At 39.5% G+C, this 18124-nt stretch overlaps 1 non-coding gene across 1 annotated transcript; it reads right to left on the bottom strand.

Moving 5' to 3' along the window:
- Window positions 1-200: 200 nt before the first annotated feature.
- Window positions 201-307, bottom strand: LOC131254555 (small nucleolar RNA R71). Its single transcript, XR_009175673.1, has one exon. It is a non-coding gene; the product is annotated as a small nucleolar RNA R71 (small nucleolar RNA).
- Window positions 308-18124: the final 17817 nt, after the last annotated feature.

Raw genomic sequence — 18124 nt, 5'->3', positions numbered from 1 at the left:
TGAAATAGTTTAATGAGATTATAGCCACTTTATATTTTTCTAACGTGTTTGAGGACACGGTCAAACTGAAACTCTTTCCTTTTTCTTTGAAAGAGAAAGCTAAGACGTGGTTGCATTCACTACGTCCCCAATCTATTGGCACATGGAATTACATGATAAAGGAGTTCATAAAGAAATTTTTTCCACATCATAAAACGAACACCCTCAGAAAGTCAATCATGAACTTCGCCCAAAAGGAGGATGAAACATTCTTCTAATGTTAGGAGCAGTTTAAGGATCTTATCAGTTCATGTCCACAACACGGTTTTAAAATGTGGTGAATTACACACTTTTTCTATGATCGTCTGACATCTTACATGCGGCAACTGGTCGAGACAATGTGTAATTGGGAATTCATGAATAAAAACGTCGATGATGTGTGGGACTACTTGGACAGACTTGCTAAAAATGCACCAAGCACCACTTCTAGGCCCGCTCAATCAAAGGAGAGGAGCAGCTTATACCTTCTGAAAGAGGATGATGATATCAATACTAAAGTGGCTAATCTCATAAGGAAATTCGAGGTCATAGAACTGAAGAAGAATAAGGCTAAAGAAACCATTTACAGTATTTGTGCTTGCAACATTCACACAACTGAAAATTGTCCAACAATACCGGCCTTTCAAGAGGTATTAAATGAGCAATCCAATGGTGTGAATAATTACCAAAGACCTTTCAATGGACCTACCTCAAATACGTACAATCCTATTTAGAGAAATCATCCAAACTTCAGCTGAAAGAATGGACAAATTGCTACCTCTTAAGGTTTCTTTAATCAAATTCCAAATCAAGGGAAACCTCAAGAGGAACTGGTTCAAAAATATATTCGAGACCAAGAGCTACTCAACTAGGATATCAGATCAGCATTGGGAACACTTGCATCATCTATTCAAAGGATAGAGTTGCACTTAACAATTGGGGGAAAGGGGATGCTTCCTGCTCAACCTATCCCCAATCCCAAACCGCAATATGAGATAAGTGATCCAAGTTCTTCAAATTAGATGGAGCAAGCTAAATCTATCACCACTCTTAGGAGTGGGAAGACCATTGACAAAACTATTCCGGTTAGGGCTGAAAAGCCTAAGGACCCGAAAGAGGACAATGATGATAGACCGAGCACTGCTCCACATGAATTAGAACCAGAACTTCAAGGCAAGCCGATTGCCCCATTTCCCCAACGGTTGATAGCACTAAACCCTCTCTCTAAATCTCAGGACATTCTAAAGGTGCTTAAGCAAGTGAAGTTCAATATTCCTCTACTAGATGCTGTTAAACAGATTCCTTCATGTGCCAAATTTCTGAAGACCTATGTACGACTAAGAGGCAGCACAGTATCCAAAAGAAAATCTTTTTAACTGAAAAAGTGAGTGCCATCCCGTTTCGACCAGAAACAAAAAGCAATTGATTTGGGAAATTATTTCACTCAATAATGATAAAAGAAAGAACAAAAAAAATAATCATCAAATTTATTCATTCTGAGTTCTTTACATCCTTTTGGTCCTCTGATTCCGGGATAGAATTTCCAGAAAATTCAAAAGTGTAAGTATCAAATAGGCTTAAAATATGAATTTTGGCAGCATTTCAGCTCATGTCAGTCATGTCTCTAAGGGAGATGAGTTGTGCGGGCTTTTCATACACTTCGTCCCTCATTGACATGATAAAGGAGTGCCTGAATCACTTTGAAACACCTGGAATGGCCCAAAGACTTGAGAAAATGCAACATAGTATTGTCTCAAAGAATATCCGTGCAAATACCCCATGAGTTGCATGGGCTGAGTTGTTTAGGCATGCGCAACTCGCAAGGAGTGGCACGACTTGGCTGACTTTCTGCACTCTGCACACCCTCTCCTTCTCTCCATCATCAATTCCTGTTAGAGGCACTGATCTTCCGAACATCCAATCCTCCAAATGAAGGGGGTATGGGGGCATTTATAGGCTTCCACACATGTGTGCCCTTAAATCTCGTGTCGTGGACCCCATTTCACATCTCCAACTCATCATTCTCCGAAGAGAGTTGCATGACTCAGCACAACCAGGACGAGTTGCACGGACCCCCGCAACTCAGATCCCGCACATCTCAAGTCCTGTGCAACTCGTGACCCGCACAACTCAACCCCTTTTCACCTCTACACTCCACTTCTTTCTCCATTTCTTCTTCTTAAAGCCTCTTTTCTTAATCAAATTTTTTATTCTTTAACAGATGCCCCCTTGATCCAAGATTTGACCACTCTAAGTCAATTTAAAGGATCAATCTCCTTCTCATGGTTTTGAGTTGTGTGGGGCCGTGCAACTCGCAACAAGTCCTAATGGTCTATAAATATCAGAACTTCTAGCCATTTCTTACTATAAAAATTTTTCTCCCTGCCAAAACCCTTTTCCGCACAACTCTCCCATGCAACTTGGACCACAACTCACCCGCGCAACTACCCAGCACGTAATGTGAAAAACCTTCGTTCTGAAACTCTGCCAAATTTTTTTTAACTTCCCAAACTTAACCAATTTCTTTTGACTCTTTAGGCATAGCTCGCACTAAGAGAACCTTTTGCCTCATAGAAGCGCCTACAGACCAACCTTCCCACATAAGTCTTCCAAGCTCTTCTCAAACCGCCGAACCTTCTCTAACTTCCCCAGCTCCTGCACCTTCTTCTGCAGCTCCGATAACCACTTCTTCCCCTTTGATACATGAAGACCGCTCATGGAAGTGAATCAAGGTGACTAAGAAACGTCCCACTTACATAAAGGAGCCAGTCCTGCCTATCCTTGACTTTTCTGATAGAATCAAAACATTGTCTTGACCGATATGCCAAGCAATCATTTTCAGAGAAATAATAGGCCTCCAAGGCAAGATCGTGAAATTGACTGAGAATCTTGGTTGAAATTAATAGCCAATTTGCGCACCAACATCGTCCGATCTCCCAAGAGAGAAGATACGCTGTCCCCATCACGTTCTCAAAAGAAGTAGAAGAGATCAAAGAATTAGGAACTTAAAGAGAAAATTAAGGAGCATAAGAAGAAAAAACTCCCGACCACTTGGGATATTGTGAATGCCTAGGATGGCTATATCAAATTCCACAGTCCTTTCAGGAATGAATTAATAACGATCCCATTAAATATTCGACGTCATCAGTCCATTCTTCGAAGTAAATCGACGGATCGAACGACTCAGAACCAAATGATGTACACTCCAACCTGGACGATTAGAGAACCTAGAATGCTAGAAGGCATTCTGTCAAAAAAGGGATCGAGACAGCAGGTCGGCGAAGTTCATCCCATGCGATTTCTTATCCCTTGTTACAGTCCACATGAGCTGTTTTCCATAATTTTCTACGAAACAGTGCGCCAACGTTTTAGAGAAAGTAGATCACTAAGGGGCAATGATGAGTTTCGCACACGTGGCTTCTTAACATCGCGTAAGTACTATACTGACTGGGCCAAGGCCATTCTTAACAAGCATTCCATAGCGTTGATGGAGGTCAGTCTTTACCGTGCGATCAAACTACCTCGGAGTATTTCTACAAAGATCATATGATCAATAAAGGGTTTCTCAGTTATTGGTGTTCCACCACCAATTCTTTCCATTTGCCCCTCGGAGAAGTCAGCATCACCCTGTGGGACCTACATAGGATGGTGAGCCAGCTTGCATTAATTCTTTTGTGGTCTTCACCTTGGATATATTAAAGGCGATGCTCTTAGACAAAGAGAGCCAGATCACTCCTAAAGCCTTCTGATCTAATAAAGACGATTCATCATCTGTTATCTTCTCTGATTTCTTCTCTTTTCCTCCTAAATGAATATAAAGGTCCTTCTGATACAAATAATCCTCCATCTGCATCTTCCAGAAGGCAAAGTTTGAACCATCAAACTTCTCAATTCTAGTCTTCCCTTCTTCCGTCATCACTCCCACTTGAATTAAACCAATAGCTTTGATACCAATTGTTGCGCAGCACACCAACAATGCAAGTGAACCGAGATCTAATCTCCGGTCTCACCCACAAACGATAAACAGGAAGAAATATAATCTAAAAGTATAATCCAAGCATACCAACAAACCACAAGACTGAATATACGTAGAAAAACCCCAACAAGGGTTAAAAAAACCACGGGTGCAAACTTCCACTATGAAGAAAACGAGATTACAAGAAATATACTCACCTTGGACGTATAGAAAACACTTAGCCTTGCTTTAGAAAACCTTTTTCATACCTTTTGCATACCCTAGAATAACCCTATGACCCCTATTTATAGTTTAGGAAACTTTCATTCCGCACCTCTGTGAAACCGCCTCAAAATTACACAATCCGCACCAAATCCGCGCAGAATCTACATAACCCTCCACTAGTTGAGTCAGGGCCTCAACTGGTCGAGGGACCCCCTTAATTGGTCGAGCTTGACCCTCGACTGGTTGAGGCCAAAAAACATGACTCTCTAGACTTTGAGTCGAGCAGCCCACTCGACCAGTCGAGTAGTCCCCTCAACCGGTCGAGCAGCGCGGTGAAAGACCTTTGTTTTATAATGGGCGCATTGGTGTGCTAGCTCCACACCTCAACATATGTGGCATCCATGAATCTTACCAATCTTCTCAAATCTTCTAGAAACACCAACAATTTTTTTCAAGTGCAACCTTGTGTTGTTGATCACTTCATAAGTTAGATTATTGTCACCAACTAGAGCTGCAACTGTAGCAATAACCTGCAACATGGAATCAGAAGTAGAAGGGTTACTAAGAATTAAAGTAGTCATTAAAGTTGATGTGGCTCAAGGTTAAATGGTCGATATAAGCATGCAAATTTCACTATTTATTTCAAGGATAAAGCACATCGAAATGTACACATGCATTCACATGAGGCACATCTCCTCGAGATGAGAGGCATCAGGATTGGAAGATTGACTGCTAGAGGCCCATTTCCTAAGCTCCATGTAACATCAATATGTGCCAGTGCATACCTCCATCGCAGGGCATGGATTTTTCTTGTGAAGGGAGAAGCCTAGAAGATTCATGTATAGGGCTACCATTTTCACATGTCTCCACTAGTTGTATGCTTTAATGCGACTTGCAGATGTGCTAGGATCGAGAGTCGACTAATAGTAAACTACTAATATTTTTAACTAGGACAAACTGGGTGTAACGCCCCGGTTCCCGAAACCCGAGTACACTACTTGTGTTCTAAAAACCTGAGCGTTAACCTTTAAAAACACCCACATTCCACGTGCATTTTTTTTCTTTTTATCAGAGTTAATAAACTAGCAGAATATGAGCATTCAAACATAAGAGGGAGTCCAAATATACATAATTAAGATTTCAAATGGTTACCCAAAAACTTATACAAATCAATGTCTTAAGTTTTTACAATGCATAACAGTACAAAGTAAATACAGATGAAGTCAGGAATAGAGAGTTGCAAGGTCATCTGGCTCCTCCTATTCCATATGACCTCCAACATATGCATCCTATGTGTCCCTTACACACTGATTATAGTTTGATAGCGTCAATGGCTATCTAGTGAGATATAACCCCCTAAGATTTATCACATCATTAAGATAATTAAGCATTGTTATCAAAGATAGTATATAACAAATATTACACAATGATTATCATGAGAATCAGATAAGGTTCATCAGATATGCATTCATTAAATAAATCACACAAAATAATCTTGTTTAAATGCATGGATGCATGCACATGCTCACAGACCTAGGGATGCATATCCAGCTGGTAAAAAGTCGCCCAAGGAGAACTAGCCATCCAAAAAAGTACTCAAAGGTACACCCAAGGAGAACCAGCCACCCGAAAAATACTATAATATATAGATTGCCAAGGGAAGACTAATCACTCGGAAAAGTAAACAAAGGTATGCCCAAAGAGAACTAACCACCCAGAAAAGACCATAATATATAAATCACCCAAGGAGGACTAGTCACCTGAAAAAGTACACAAAGGTACGCCCAAGAAGAACTAACCACCTGAAAAGGACCATAATAATATATAGATCGCCCAAGGAGATCTAGCGACCCGAAAAGTTACTCAAGGTACGCCCAAGGAGAACTAGTCACCTGAAAAAGACCGCATGTCATGAGAATGTATAATTAGCCCAACCATTATTATTCCAATTCCAAACAATCCATTTAGGAAATCTCAAAGGTCACTGTAGGGGTTTGTCACCCAGCATAGGCCGACAGCTTAGGCATAATGTCTCATTCCACCATCCTTAGCTCATGAGACTAGCAAATAGGATAGTTAAAGGTAACCTACTCAACTAATGGCCAATCATAGTCCAATAAGTGGAACTTAGCATCGCAAAGTTATACAGAGATAATTAATTTAAAGCCACATGAGGCAATTGTTCCATAAAAGCCGCAAGGACCAAATATTCCATTTAATGGTGTAAAAAGAAGGGATTATTTCACACAAGCCACATAGGTATAAATGATCCATTTCAGGATGCAGTGAAAGGGATTGACCCCAAAAGCTACAAAGGCACAACGACACGTTAGATGATAAGTCCAGCACAAATAAATTCCATTTAATCTATTAGATAGAATGGCCACTAGTTTAAGGGCTTCCAAAAACACCAATGAATAACCGCAAGTGGTAAAGCAAGCCATGTGCAATATTAAAAGCATATACACATATAAAAAGAGATATTTAAGACCATCGCATATTCATGTTTAAATGTAAATCCAACAATCAATCATTATGAAGAATTACTCAAATAAAACTAGCATTTATAATCAATTTCACTGTGTATCATGTTAGGCAATAGATGAAATAAATAACTACACTAACTATTAAGATGTAGACAAGCTTGAAGGTTGATCCTCACCTTTGGTGTGGACATACTTCTCACTTCTCACTAAACACTTGCTCTTGAGTCTAAGACACCACACTTTAAATCACTTATACAACTAGATCGCAAGACAAGTAATCAATAACCTACATAAATTTAACTTAATCACTGATAAAATGCTTACAGAGAGCCAATTCACTTGGTCGTACCACTTGGACCTATTTGATTCAGTTCTAAATCAGCCTGCATTATTAGGACCCATTTGCTACATTGTCAAATCAGAAGTTATTATCAGCTAATCTACTATATTATCTTAACATTAAGAACTTAGTTAATTCAGTGATTCCCATACATAAGAGAGTTAATCCATTTAGCTAAGTTGACTCATAATCAAGTTTACTATCGGTTATAGCCGAGTATAGATGATTCAGCAATCTAACAGTATGTCCTTAGGCAATTCTCAAAAGCCAAGATGGGTCAACTAAGACTCAGTGCTTCTATTAGGTCAATTTAACACAAGTTACCATCCCAAAACAAAACAAGGTTGATCTAGTTCATACTAGGGGAAAGACTACCTGATGAGTTGAGTTGAAGTGTCAGTTCAGGTAAATTGCAACAGACAGAACACAACCCTGATCCCTGGTTGACTCAGCGAGTCGACTCAGACGAGTCACTCAATCTTCTTCCCTCTTCTTTCTTTCTACTTTCTTCTTCTTTCCTTCTATTTCTTCTCCTCCTTCCTCTCTAGCTTTCTCTTCTCTACTTAGCCAAAACCTGAGTTGTGCTTAACTTAGTAGCAAGCTAGATCATCCCAGTAACTCGATTGAACGAGTCAACGAGTCAAGGTCTCGTTGAACCCAGTGTGGCAACCTCTAATTCAAGCTCACACCCTCTTCTCTCTTTTCTATCTTCTTCTTCTGCTTTCCTTCTTAACTTCCTCTTCTCCTACTTTAGATGACAACAGAGTCATAACTCACCTCTGCCTAACGTAGGCCCAACTCAGGCTCGGGGTGTCGAGTCTACTCAACTAGGCAGCAGCCCCCGGACCCAACTCAGTGTGGCAGCCACGCTCCCTCTCTCTCTCTCTCTCTCTCTCTCTCTCTCTCTCTCTCTCTCTTTCTCTTCTTCCTCTTTTACTCAACCAACAGCCCAGCTAACTCGACTTGAACTAGATCAAATCGATTCAAATTCACTGAGCCGAACCATGTGACTCGACAATAGCGACAAAGGACGTATCTCTCCCTCCATCTTCTCGCTCTGCCTCTTCCTTCTTCTCCATTTCCTCCTACTTCCCCTCTTCTTCTTCTACTTCCCATTCCTTCTCCTTTCTTTTTACTGAAAGACGTCTAGTATTAGACTCAATAAAACTCAGCCCGACTCACACAAACTCGGACTGACTCAGTTAATGTGGGAGATAGAAACGACTCTTTCCCTCTCTCTCTTTCTCTATCTTCTGATCTTTTTCCCTCTTTCTTCTCTTTCTCTTGCTCTGTTAGGGAGACCAAAACCAGTGTTGGGCTCAGCCTGGGCTCTCAGCTATGTGAACCGAGTCGACTGATCTTAGTGTGGCGGCATGAAACTTGCTCCCATCACTTTTTCAAATTTTCTTTCCCCTCTTGGAATGGCTGCCCTAAAAGAGCCTTTTATAAGGCTTCCCTAATTACCCTCTTAAGAGATTCAAAACATGTTAATCCCTAGTTAGTTAAGGCTAAGCTAAAACGGTCACCGGTTAAACATGTTTCTTTGAACTTTTCGGGTCGACTATGGCCAAACCATCTTGCATGGTCGAAACCTATCATGGATGGTCATTTGGTGTCGTGGACAACCAGATGGACATCCTAGATCAGGAGATGGGGCCCACCAGAGGATGATGATTTTCCTAGACAACCGAAGAAGATGATGGCCATAATCATGGCAGATTTTGATTGGGTGCCCCATCCATCAATCTAAGGCACATAGATGGTGTGGATAGGCCCCATGATCACTGTGGGACCCATCAGATGGATGGTCGTTAGGGTTTTCAAATGGGAATAGGTTTTCACTTACGGCAGCTCTTTTATTGCGAAGGAAGCCCTAGAGAACAGAGAGAATGGAGGGCTGGGATGTTTTCGCACGAAGGGCTGAGATTGAGGGAATCTCGCATGCAGTTAGCCAGCCTGGCAGTAAAAAGGTGGAACAGTTTCCATTTTTGGAAATTCCAGCCACACAACTCGATTTGTACTGGTGGTTGTGGTCACATGTGTTCGATTCATGGGCTGAAACTAGGTAAGGAATGGTTAGATTCATGCGCCCTCTACAAGATTAATGGAATCGATCGTCCAGGCGGATGATCATAGTGGGCCACAGTCATCATACACGGACGCTGTCCGTTTGACTAAGCTCGGCAGGAAACATAGGAGAATTTCTCCTTTTATTGCAAATTCTTGGGTCAACACGGTTTGACCGTGTTGACGGGTCTGGTGCACTGTGAGTGCATGCACATCACATACATATGCAAATGCAGTGTGACCCATATGAATGTCTTTAACAAATCCAGACCTTTAGTACATTTTGCAAGACTATATTAGGGTAGAGTATTGAAGATGAGGCAAATCCAAAGTTCAGATGGGCCATTTTATTTTATTTTTGTGATTTAACTAATGATTTCCATCAATCTGATGATCGGATCATTCTAAAATTGAACATCAATGGTCAAAATGGTCCCAAGGGCCCCTTAGTTGGAAACCAATGGTTGGATTACTTATAAGATGGTCTAATATGCATTTATAATTTTTAAATATTTTTGTTTAATAACATTATTATTATTATTATTAAATTTATCACTATTATATTTTTAATCATTGAATATTTATATTCAAATATGATGGTTACGTCTTTAGGAGTCATATTATAGGCTTTTTCAAACTAATTTATCTATTTATTTATTTATTTATTACATTTATTTTATTTTATTTTATTTCAGATTGATGATTGAATGTGATGATACAAATAACCCACATTATTAACCTTAAAATTTGCCATTTGAGTGGCTCACAAGACTTGTAATTGCTGAGATGAAGATCTATGGTGGATCTCCCAAATTAACTATCAGATGGCATAATCTTTGGATGAAGATTACTCTTAATGGTTAGTTTAGGCTATAATGAAGGTAGATGTTCAAATAAGCTAGGTTTGTACTTGTACTAAGTTAGGTTACAAGGTAATACCTGAGTATTAGAAAGTACGGGGTCTTACACTAGGCATGTTCATGACATGAACATTTTTATAGCTGGCCCTTGACCAACAAGGTCGCTTCTAAGGAAAGTTCATAGGAGGCTTAGGTAGAGGAACGCAGAATGCAAGAAATAGAGTGATGAATGTACATGGGGGCCCATTTGGCTGGCTTTTTATTTTTTATTTTTTTTAAGATACCAATTCATTCAATGCCAAGAGGCCAAAAAAATAATAATAATAATAAAACAAAACAAAAACAAAGAAGGAAAAGAAATACAATAGAAACTACTAGAAAAAGAAAATTACAATAGCCATTAAGGCAAGCAATCCCTCAAACATAAGTTAACCCTACAAACAAACCCAGAAGTTGACTTGCTTATATTTCCAAAGCAGCAGTTATTCCTTTCCACCCACACACACCAAAGAATAGCCACCAACAAGAGGCAGCACTTGGATCTCTTCTAAAAGAATCAAATGGGGACCCATTTAGCTGACTTAGTGAAAATTGAGAAGTCTAAGGGAATCAAATTCCTTTGAACTAAGAGTTCATCCTAAGACCTTAGCTAGGGTGCAAAATAATTGGGTAAAATCGCCAATTTTTCTCTCAGTCAAAAATTTCATTTGTCAACAAGCAAAAGATGATCACTAGAACCCATCAGGATTGTATTTCTATGGACTTCATGGTTGGACTTCCCCTAATGCAAAAGAAGCATGACTCTATATGGGTGATTGTGGATCGATTAACAGAATCAGTGCAATTCATTCCTATCCATATAAATTATTCAATGGACATTCTACTTAGTCTATTGACATAGGGATGGACGTGATGAGGTCAATCACTGTCTTCCTCAGGGGATAATTACTCCAAATCCACGGAGCTTCTCTGGACTCCTCACAGAGATTCATCGAATCCACGAGGAAAAAAAGGAAAATAAAAATAAATTCTAATAAATTTAAAAATAAATTGATTCATTATATATATATATATATAAAATTTATAATCCTTTAAATAGTTATATCAAACCTACAAAGAAGTTTCAGAATCAAACTCCAACTCAAAATCCTTAAAAAAATGTAACTTACTATAAATAGTAAACTTACTATTTATAAACGATCATGATTTCTACTAGACTTCATGGTTTTTGGCCAAAAATAGTAAGTTTTTAATTTGGCCTAACCATGTTATTCTCCTAATTTTTCTAAGCCCTTTTCATGTTGGGCACGACTCCTAAAACTCAAAGGATCAAAAGTTATGATCGAACTAAAACTTTTTTTTTAATAAAGTGTTATTTCATATATATGGAGTTGAAAAATTGTACATAGCATGGATAGACCTGTTAACAAAAAGGAATAAACAGGCCCACCAAGCAAAAGGAGGTATGCACAATTCCTAAGATTCTCTCAAAAAACCTAAACCGACTCTATCCAGAAAGATAAGACCTTTAATGAGATAAGGCAGCTCAGTCATAGACTAGAATATCCTATGGAGCTGACTACCACTACCCATGTGAGCAAACTCATCTGCCACAACATTTGCCTCCCTTGGGGAGTAGGAGATAGAAACCTCCATTCTGTCCATGAGGGACCTGATTCTTACCTACCAGTACCACATGACCCACGAAGGGGTGGCTTTACTATAAATAGTAACAACGAAATTAAAATGGACTTTTGACTGTTGATCTGATGGAATCTCACTTATCCGGCATGGGTAACCCATTGTAGTAGGGTTGGTTGGCTAAAGTGGCTTCTCCTACCCTAAAATCATATATGGTATGTCGAAAAACTCATTCCAGTTTGCAAGATACGACTATTTTAATATTATGATGGTCCTGATCACTTCTACCTCTGATCAGGCCTTCTCTGGTCCATCTTGGCCATGAAAGTGTTTGCGACCTGCTCTACATCAGTCCCCTCCACTTTAAAAGAACTCATCCTCGAGTTCTCATCCCACTTCAATCCATGAGACTCAGTCAGGTCCACGACGTCAAAAGTACATGAGATCTTCATGTCATTCGGAAGATCAACAACGTAAGCGTACGTTGTCATTGATATTTTGGACGATCGCTACCAATCCAATATTCTTATTCTTCAACTCATTATAGATTCTGGTCAAAAACCTCGACTTGTGAAGATGGACCATAACATGGTCGCCCACCGCGAAAACCTTTTGTCGATGATGCTTATCGGCTTGCTCCTTGTACTTGTCGTTCGAGGTATGTAACTTAGCTTACACCTCCATATGAATGCCCACAATTTGGTTCACCATATGTTATGTTGTAATACTCATGCCCAAGCATTTGGGTAAAGGGACCAAGTCATGTATGTGGCGGGGCACTCAACCATAGACTATCTGCAACAGGGACTTCCTTGTTGAGCGATTCACCATGTTGTTAAATGCAAACTTTGCTTGAGACAAGGCCAAATCTCACTGCTTCATTTTACTACCTAAAATATACTGAAAAAGGTTTCCCAACGTGCGATTCATAACTTTAGTCTGCTCATCAGTCTGTGGGTGGTATGCACTGTTAAACTGAAGTTGTGTACCAAACCGCTTCCAAAAAGTCCGCCTGAAGCGGTTAATGAACTTTGTGTCACATTCAGAAGTAATGGTCTTAGGAACCCCATGTAGCAGCACAACTTCTCTGAAGAATAGATTCACTAAAGTGTGTCATCTTTTAGAAACAATCTACTACCACGAACACTGAATCTATGTCGCATTGTACTCGTGGGAGACCTGGCACAAATCCATAGATAAATCCTCCCAAGGGCCATCAGGCACAGGTAATGGGGTGTAGAGGCCCATTTTCTGAGACTGCCTCTTAGATGTTTGACAAATATGACAGCGCTTCACTGCTTTACTAACATCACGTACCAATTGTGGCCAGTAATACCGCTCGTCCATAAGAGCTCATGTCCTGTCTCACCCAAGGTATCCACCAAGGCCACATCCATATAACTCTTGAATAACTTTCTCCCTCAGAGACCTTTAGGGGATGCAAGTCAATTTCATTTGAAGAGGAAACCGTCTTGCATATGTAAGCCAGTGGAATGACCCTCTTGGCACCTCATCCATGCATCCTTGAAGTCCTCGCCTCGACATACAGCTACTTGAGACAGTCGAAGTCGACCAACTCATTGCTCACTTTAACAAGTAGTGATGTATGTCAGCTAAGTGCATCATTCACCTTGTTTTGTTACTTGACTTGTACTTTAAAATGAATATAAATTTCTGTAAAAATATAACCCATCTAGATAACATGTACATGATTCACGTTAGCCTGACTATTAATATACTTTGAGGCTTGATGGCCAATGTATAGAACAAACTCTCTCTGAATCAGCTAATGTCACCAATGTCACGGCGCTTGAACAACTGCATATAGTTAAAGCTCATATGTCAACCACTTCTTTTAGGATTCGTTAAGCTTCTCGTCGTAGAAGACTACTATCATACTTTCCTATGATAAAACTCCTCCAATTCTGACATATGAGGCGTCACACTCAACCTCAAATAACTTGTCAAAATTGGGAAGAACTAAGACTGGTGTAGTGGATAATCGATGCTTAATTTTAGCAATGCTCTTTTCAGCCATATCGATTCACTAAAACAAGCCCTTTTTCATACAATTTGTAATGGGTGCAACAATAATGCTGAAATTTTGCACAAATCGACGATAGAAGCCCGCTAACATATGGAAACTCCTCAGTTTATGAATGTTGCTTGGGATCAGCCATAATTTGATGGCTCATAGCTTTTCATCGTCCATATGGATGCTCGTGAAAGTCACAACAAATCCTAAGAACAACAGGCTGTCTGTTAAGAAACTGCATTCTTCAAGTTAAGGTACAACTTATTAACTTACAGGACCTGTAGCACTTACCTAAGATGTTCCATGTGCTCCATCTCACCATAGTTATATATTATGATGTCATCAAAATATACTTTTATAAATCAGCCAATGAAGAGCTTTGACGCTTGATTCATTAGACGTATAAAAGTGCTTGGTGCATTCAATGGGTTGAAGGGCATGACCAATCACTCATACAACCCTTACTTGATTTTGAATGTCATTTTCAACTCATCACCAAGTCAGATACGAATCTGATGGTACACGCTCCTTAGATCTATTTTAAAGAACACCTTGGTACCTTCTAGCATATCGAGTATGTCATCCAACCACGATATTGGGAACCGGTACTTAATGGCAATCTTGTTAATTGTCCGCTGTTGACACACATGCGCCAGCTCCCATCTTTCTTAGGTGTTAACAATGCTAGCATGACACATGGGCTCATGCTCTTTCTCAGAAGACCTTTAGGGATCAATTCTTCCACTTACCCTTAAAGTATTTCACACACATTCAGACTCATCTGATAGTGAGGGAGATTGGGCAAGCTAGCCCAGGGATGAGATTTATGTGATGTTGAATATCCCTCATGGGGGGCCATCCATTGGGTAACCCTTTGGGCCAAATTTTCTTGAATTCGTTCAAAACTGCCTTAAACTTGGGGGAATATTTAATGGCTCCGATTCCTTACCCTTTACCACTACAGCGTATACCTTATCAATTTCCTTGGATTCCTCCATACAATCCCAAATGGTCAAGAGGGAACTCCCATCCACTTTGGAAGCTTCGGGGTGGTTCTCTTGTATCATAGGGGCAAGTACCATCTTTTGACCATCCTTAATGAAGACGTAAACATTATCTCATCATTGATGGGTCACATCACAATCTAATTGCAATGGTCAACTGAATAACATATGGTATGCTTTCATGTCGACCACATCATAAAGTACTACCTTATAATTTTTACCAACTGAAAACAGGATAGTGCATTGTTCGGTTACCTTCATTTTATTCACCTTCTTTATCTAGCCAATCGTGTAAAGGGATGGATGCTTTGTTATAGGTAGCCGCAACTTATTCACCATCACCTTCGAGACAATGCTCTCGCTAATGCCACTATCTATGATTACATCACAGACCTTGCAGTTGATGGTACACCACATACGAAATATATTGTGTCACAGTCAGTGCACCTCCTTTCGTGGAGTGTACAATAATCGCCTCATGACTAAGGATTCACCATGATCCTCAGCCAACCATATTTCATCACCATCTCTTTCCTGAGCGGCTTGTTCATCTTCATCAAATCCAGGCCTCTTTCGCTACTTCACATTCTGTGCCCTCTTCGTTAATAGCCAAGTGGGCTGTTGGTCGTTAAAGGCAAGTGTTTGCTAAGTGTCCCAACTGACCACAGTGATAACAACTGTTTGGCTTTGGCCGACCATAAGGATTTGAAATCCTACCTTTTGTTGTGGATGTCACACGTCGATGCCCAGATGGACAGGTTAAGGACATCCTCTTACTGATTTATTTCCTTATACAATCATTGAATCCTGTGTGAGACCCGTCATGGGGGGCCACGTTAAAGGATAATGCTGAGTAAGGATTCTTGTAAGCTGCATTTTCGCCCTACCTGCGAACTGAATCACTTCATCTATGGTCCTGAGCGAGTGTATCTAAACTCGGTCTTAAATTGTCAATCGTAACCCACCTATAAATCGTGCTACCTTCTGTGATTTGATTTTCAACAGATCATTCCACGTTGCCAACTATTGGAATTCTTCAATGTAATTTGTGATAATTCGATTACCTGTAGGCAATTTTAGTATTGCTGCAATGATACTTGCTTGTAATCACTGAGGAATCGTGATTGCAGAAGGCATCTCATCTATGGCCATGATTGGATGGGCACCTTGTTCTGTCGGGTAAGTGAGAGTTGTAATTTCTCCTATCATGCAGAAGTATCAGATTTAATTTAATGCTACTAATTTCATCTTTTTATGTTCCGACACATCCATGTAATCAAAATATTGTCCTACTTTTATCCAATCGAATAAATCTTCTATACAAAATAAACTATTAATAGCTGAAAGTTCGGCCTTACCTCGATAGTATCTTTCAACATAATATAGTCGATCCCCTCCATGAACTGATCATCGGGCAAAGCCATCATCGATGTTCTTATCGTTGGAGCTCAACTCATATGGGGTAGCCTTACAATTCACCTCCAAAGGTGTCCTACAAAAATCGGTATTATGTTATACAACAACCATGAGTGGCTGAGCATCACCTTAGGATCAGGGAAAAATTAGCATATCTGCAAGACAATCGAGGGTTGCTTGCAGCCCTTAGATAGTCAACTGACTCTTCAAGTGGAAAGTTTTCATTGTTACTAAAAGATGATGAATTCCTAGATCACCCGTCCAAGGGATTTTAGTCCATTCCTTCATTATTTTCCATTGGCCCGAAGAGAGTCTTCACTCTGATACCAATTGACGCATGGATGGACGTGATGAGGTCGATCACTATCTTCCTCAAGGGATAATTACTCTAAATCCACGAAGCTTCTCTAGACTCCTTAAGAGATTCCTCGAATCCTCAAGCAAAAATAGAAAAATAGAAATAAATTCTAATAAATTTGAAAATAATTTGATTCACTATAAAAATGAATTTACAATCCTTTAAATAGTGATATCAAACCTAAGAAGAAGTTTTAGAATCAAACTCCAACTCAAACTCCCTAAAAAAAGAGACTTACTATAAATACAAAAGTTACTATTATAAATGGTCATGATTTCTACTAGACTTCATGGTTTTCAACCAAAAAATAGTAAGTTTCCAATTTGGCCTAACCACATTATTCTCCTAATTTTTTTAAGCCCTTTTCATGTTAGGCACGACTCTTACAACTTATAGGATCAAAAGTTATGATCAGACTAAAACTTACTATAAATAGTAAAAATGAAATTAAAACGGACTTTCAACCGTCGATTTGATGGAATCTCGCAAATCTGGTGTGGGCAACCTGGCGTGGGGTAGGTTGGCTAAAGTAGATTTCCTACCCTAAAATCATATATGGTATGTCAAAAAACTCATTCCAATTTGTGAGATAAGACTATTTTAAGGTTTGGATGGTCCTAATCACTTCCGCCTCCGATTGGGCGTTCTCTAGTCCATCTTGACCATGAAAGTGTCTACAACTTACTCTACATTAGTTATACATTAAAGAAGTAATGAGACTACAAGGAGTACCTAGCTCTATTGTATCAAATCGCGACCTCATTTTACCTCACAATTCTAGACAAGCTTGTAAGAAGCCATGGGCATGACACTAGATTTCAGTATAGCATATCATCCGCAGTTTAATGATCAAACTAAGCAGGTGAATGAAATTTTAAGGACTTGTTACTACCTTTTGTTCTTGATTTCAAGGGAAGTTGAGATGATAGTTTGCACTTTACAAAATTCGCTTATTAAAAAAGTTATCAGGCGAGCATTGGGATGGCTCTGTATGAAGCATTATATGGTGTTTGTCCCGTGCACCAAAGTATTGGACTGAAATAGTAGGAAAAAGGATTAATTGAGCTAGATGTTATTCAAGAAGTGACTGAGAATGTAGAACTTATCCAGAAGTGACTTCAAGAAACTCAAAGTCGGCAGAAAAATTATGTCGATAACCGAAGGCATGATTTGGAATTTTCAATAAGAGATCATGTATTTCTGAAGGTTTTGTTAATGAAATGTTTGATGCGATTGGGTACAAAAGGGAAGCTTACTCCTAGATTTATTGGACCTTTTGAGGTATTAGATTGAGTGTGGGCTACTGCATATCGACTTGCGTTACCGCCATATTTAGCAAGTGCATACAACGTCTTCCATGTGTCCATGTTACAGAAGTATGAAAGGGACACTTCGCATATTATCGATTGGCAAGATCTGGAACTTCAAGAAGATATCTCTTACTTGGAGAAACAATTGCACATTTTGGACCGGAATGAGCATGTGTTACGAAACAAGACAGTACCATTGGTCAAATTATTATGAAATCATCATGGTGCAAATGAAGCCTTGTGGGAATAGTAAGTTGAGCTTCAAGAGAAGTATCCCCACCTATTCGAAGAATAGTTCAGGTAAATTTCGAGGACAAACTTTTTATTTAAAGGGGTTAAACTATAACGACCCTAAATTTCTATGCACTTAAAACTGTGATTACTAGTTAAAAATTTTATTTTTAAATTA

This window comes from Magnolia sinica, chromosome 8 (genome assembly GCF_029962835.1).
Source record: "Magnolia sinica isolate HGM2019 chromosome 8, MsV1, whole genome shotgun sequence".
NCBI lineage: Eukaryota > Viridiplantae > Streptophyta > Magnoliopsida > Magnoliales > Magnoliaceae > Magnolia > Magnolia sinica.
Note: the sequence above shows the minus strand (reverse complement) of the source record. Positions and strands in the feature narration are given on the sequence as shown.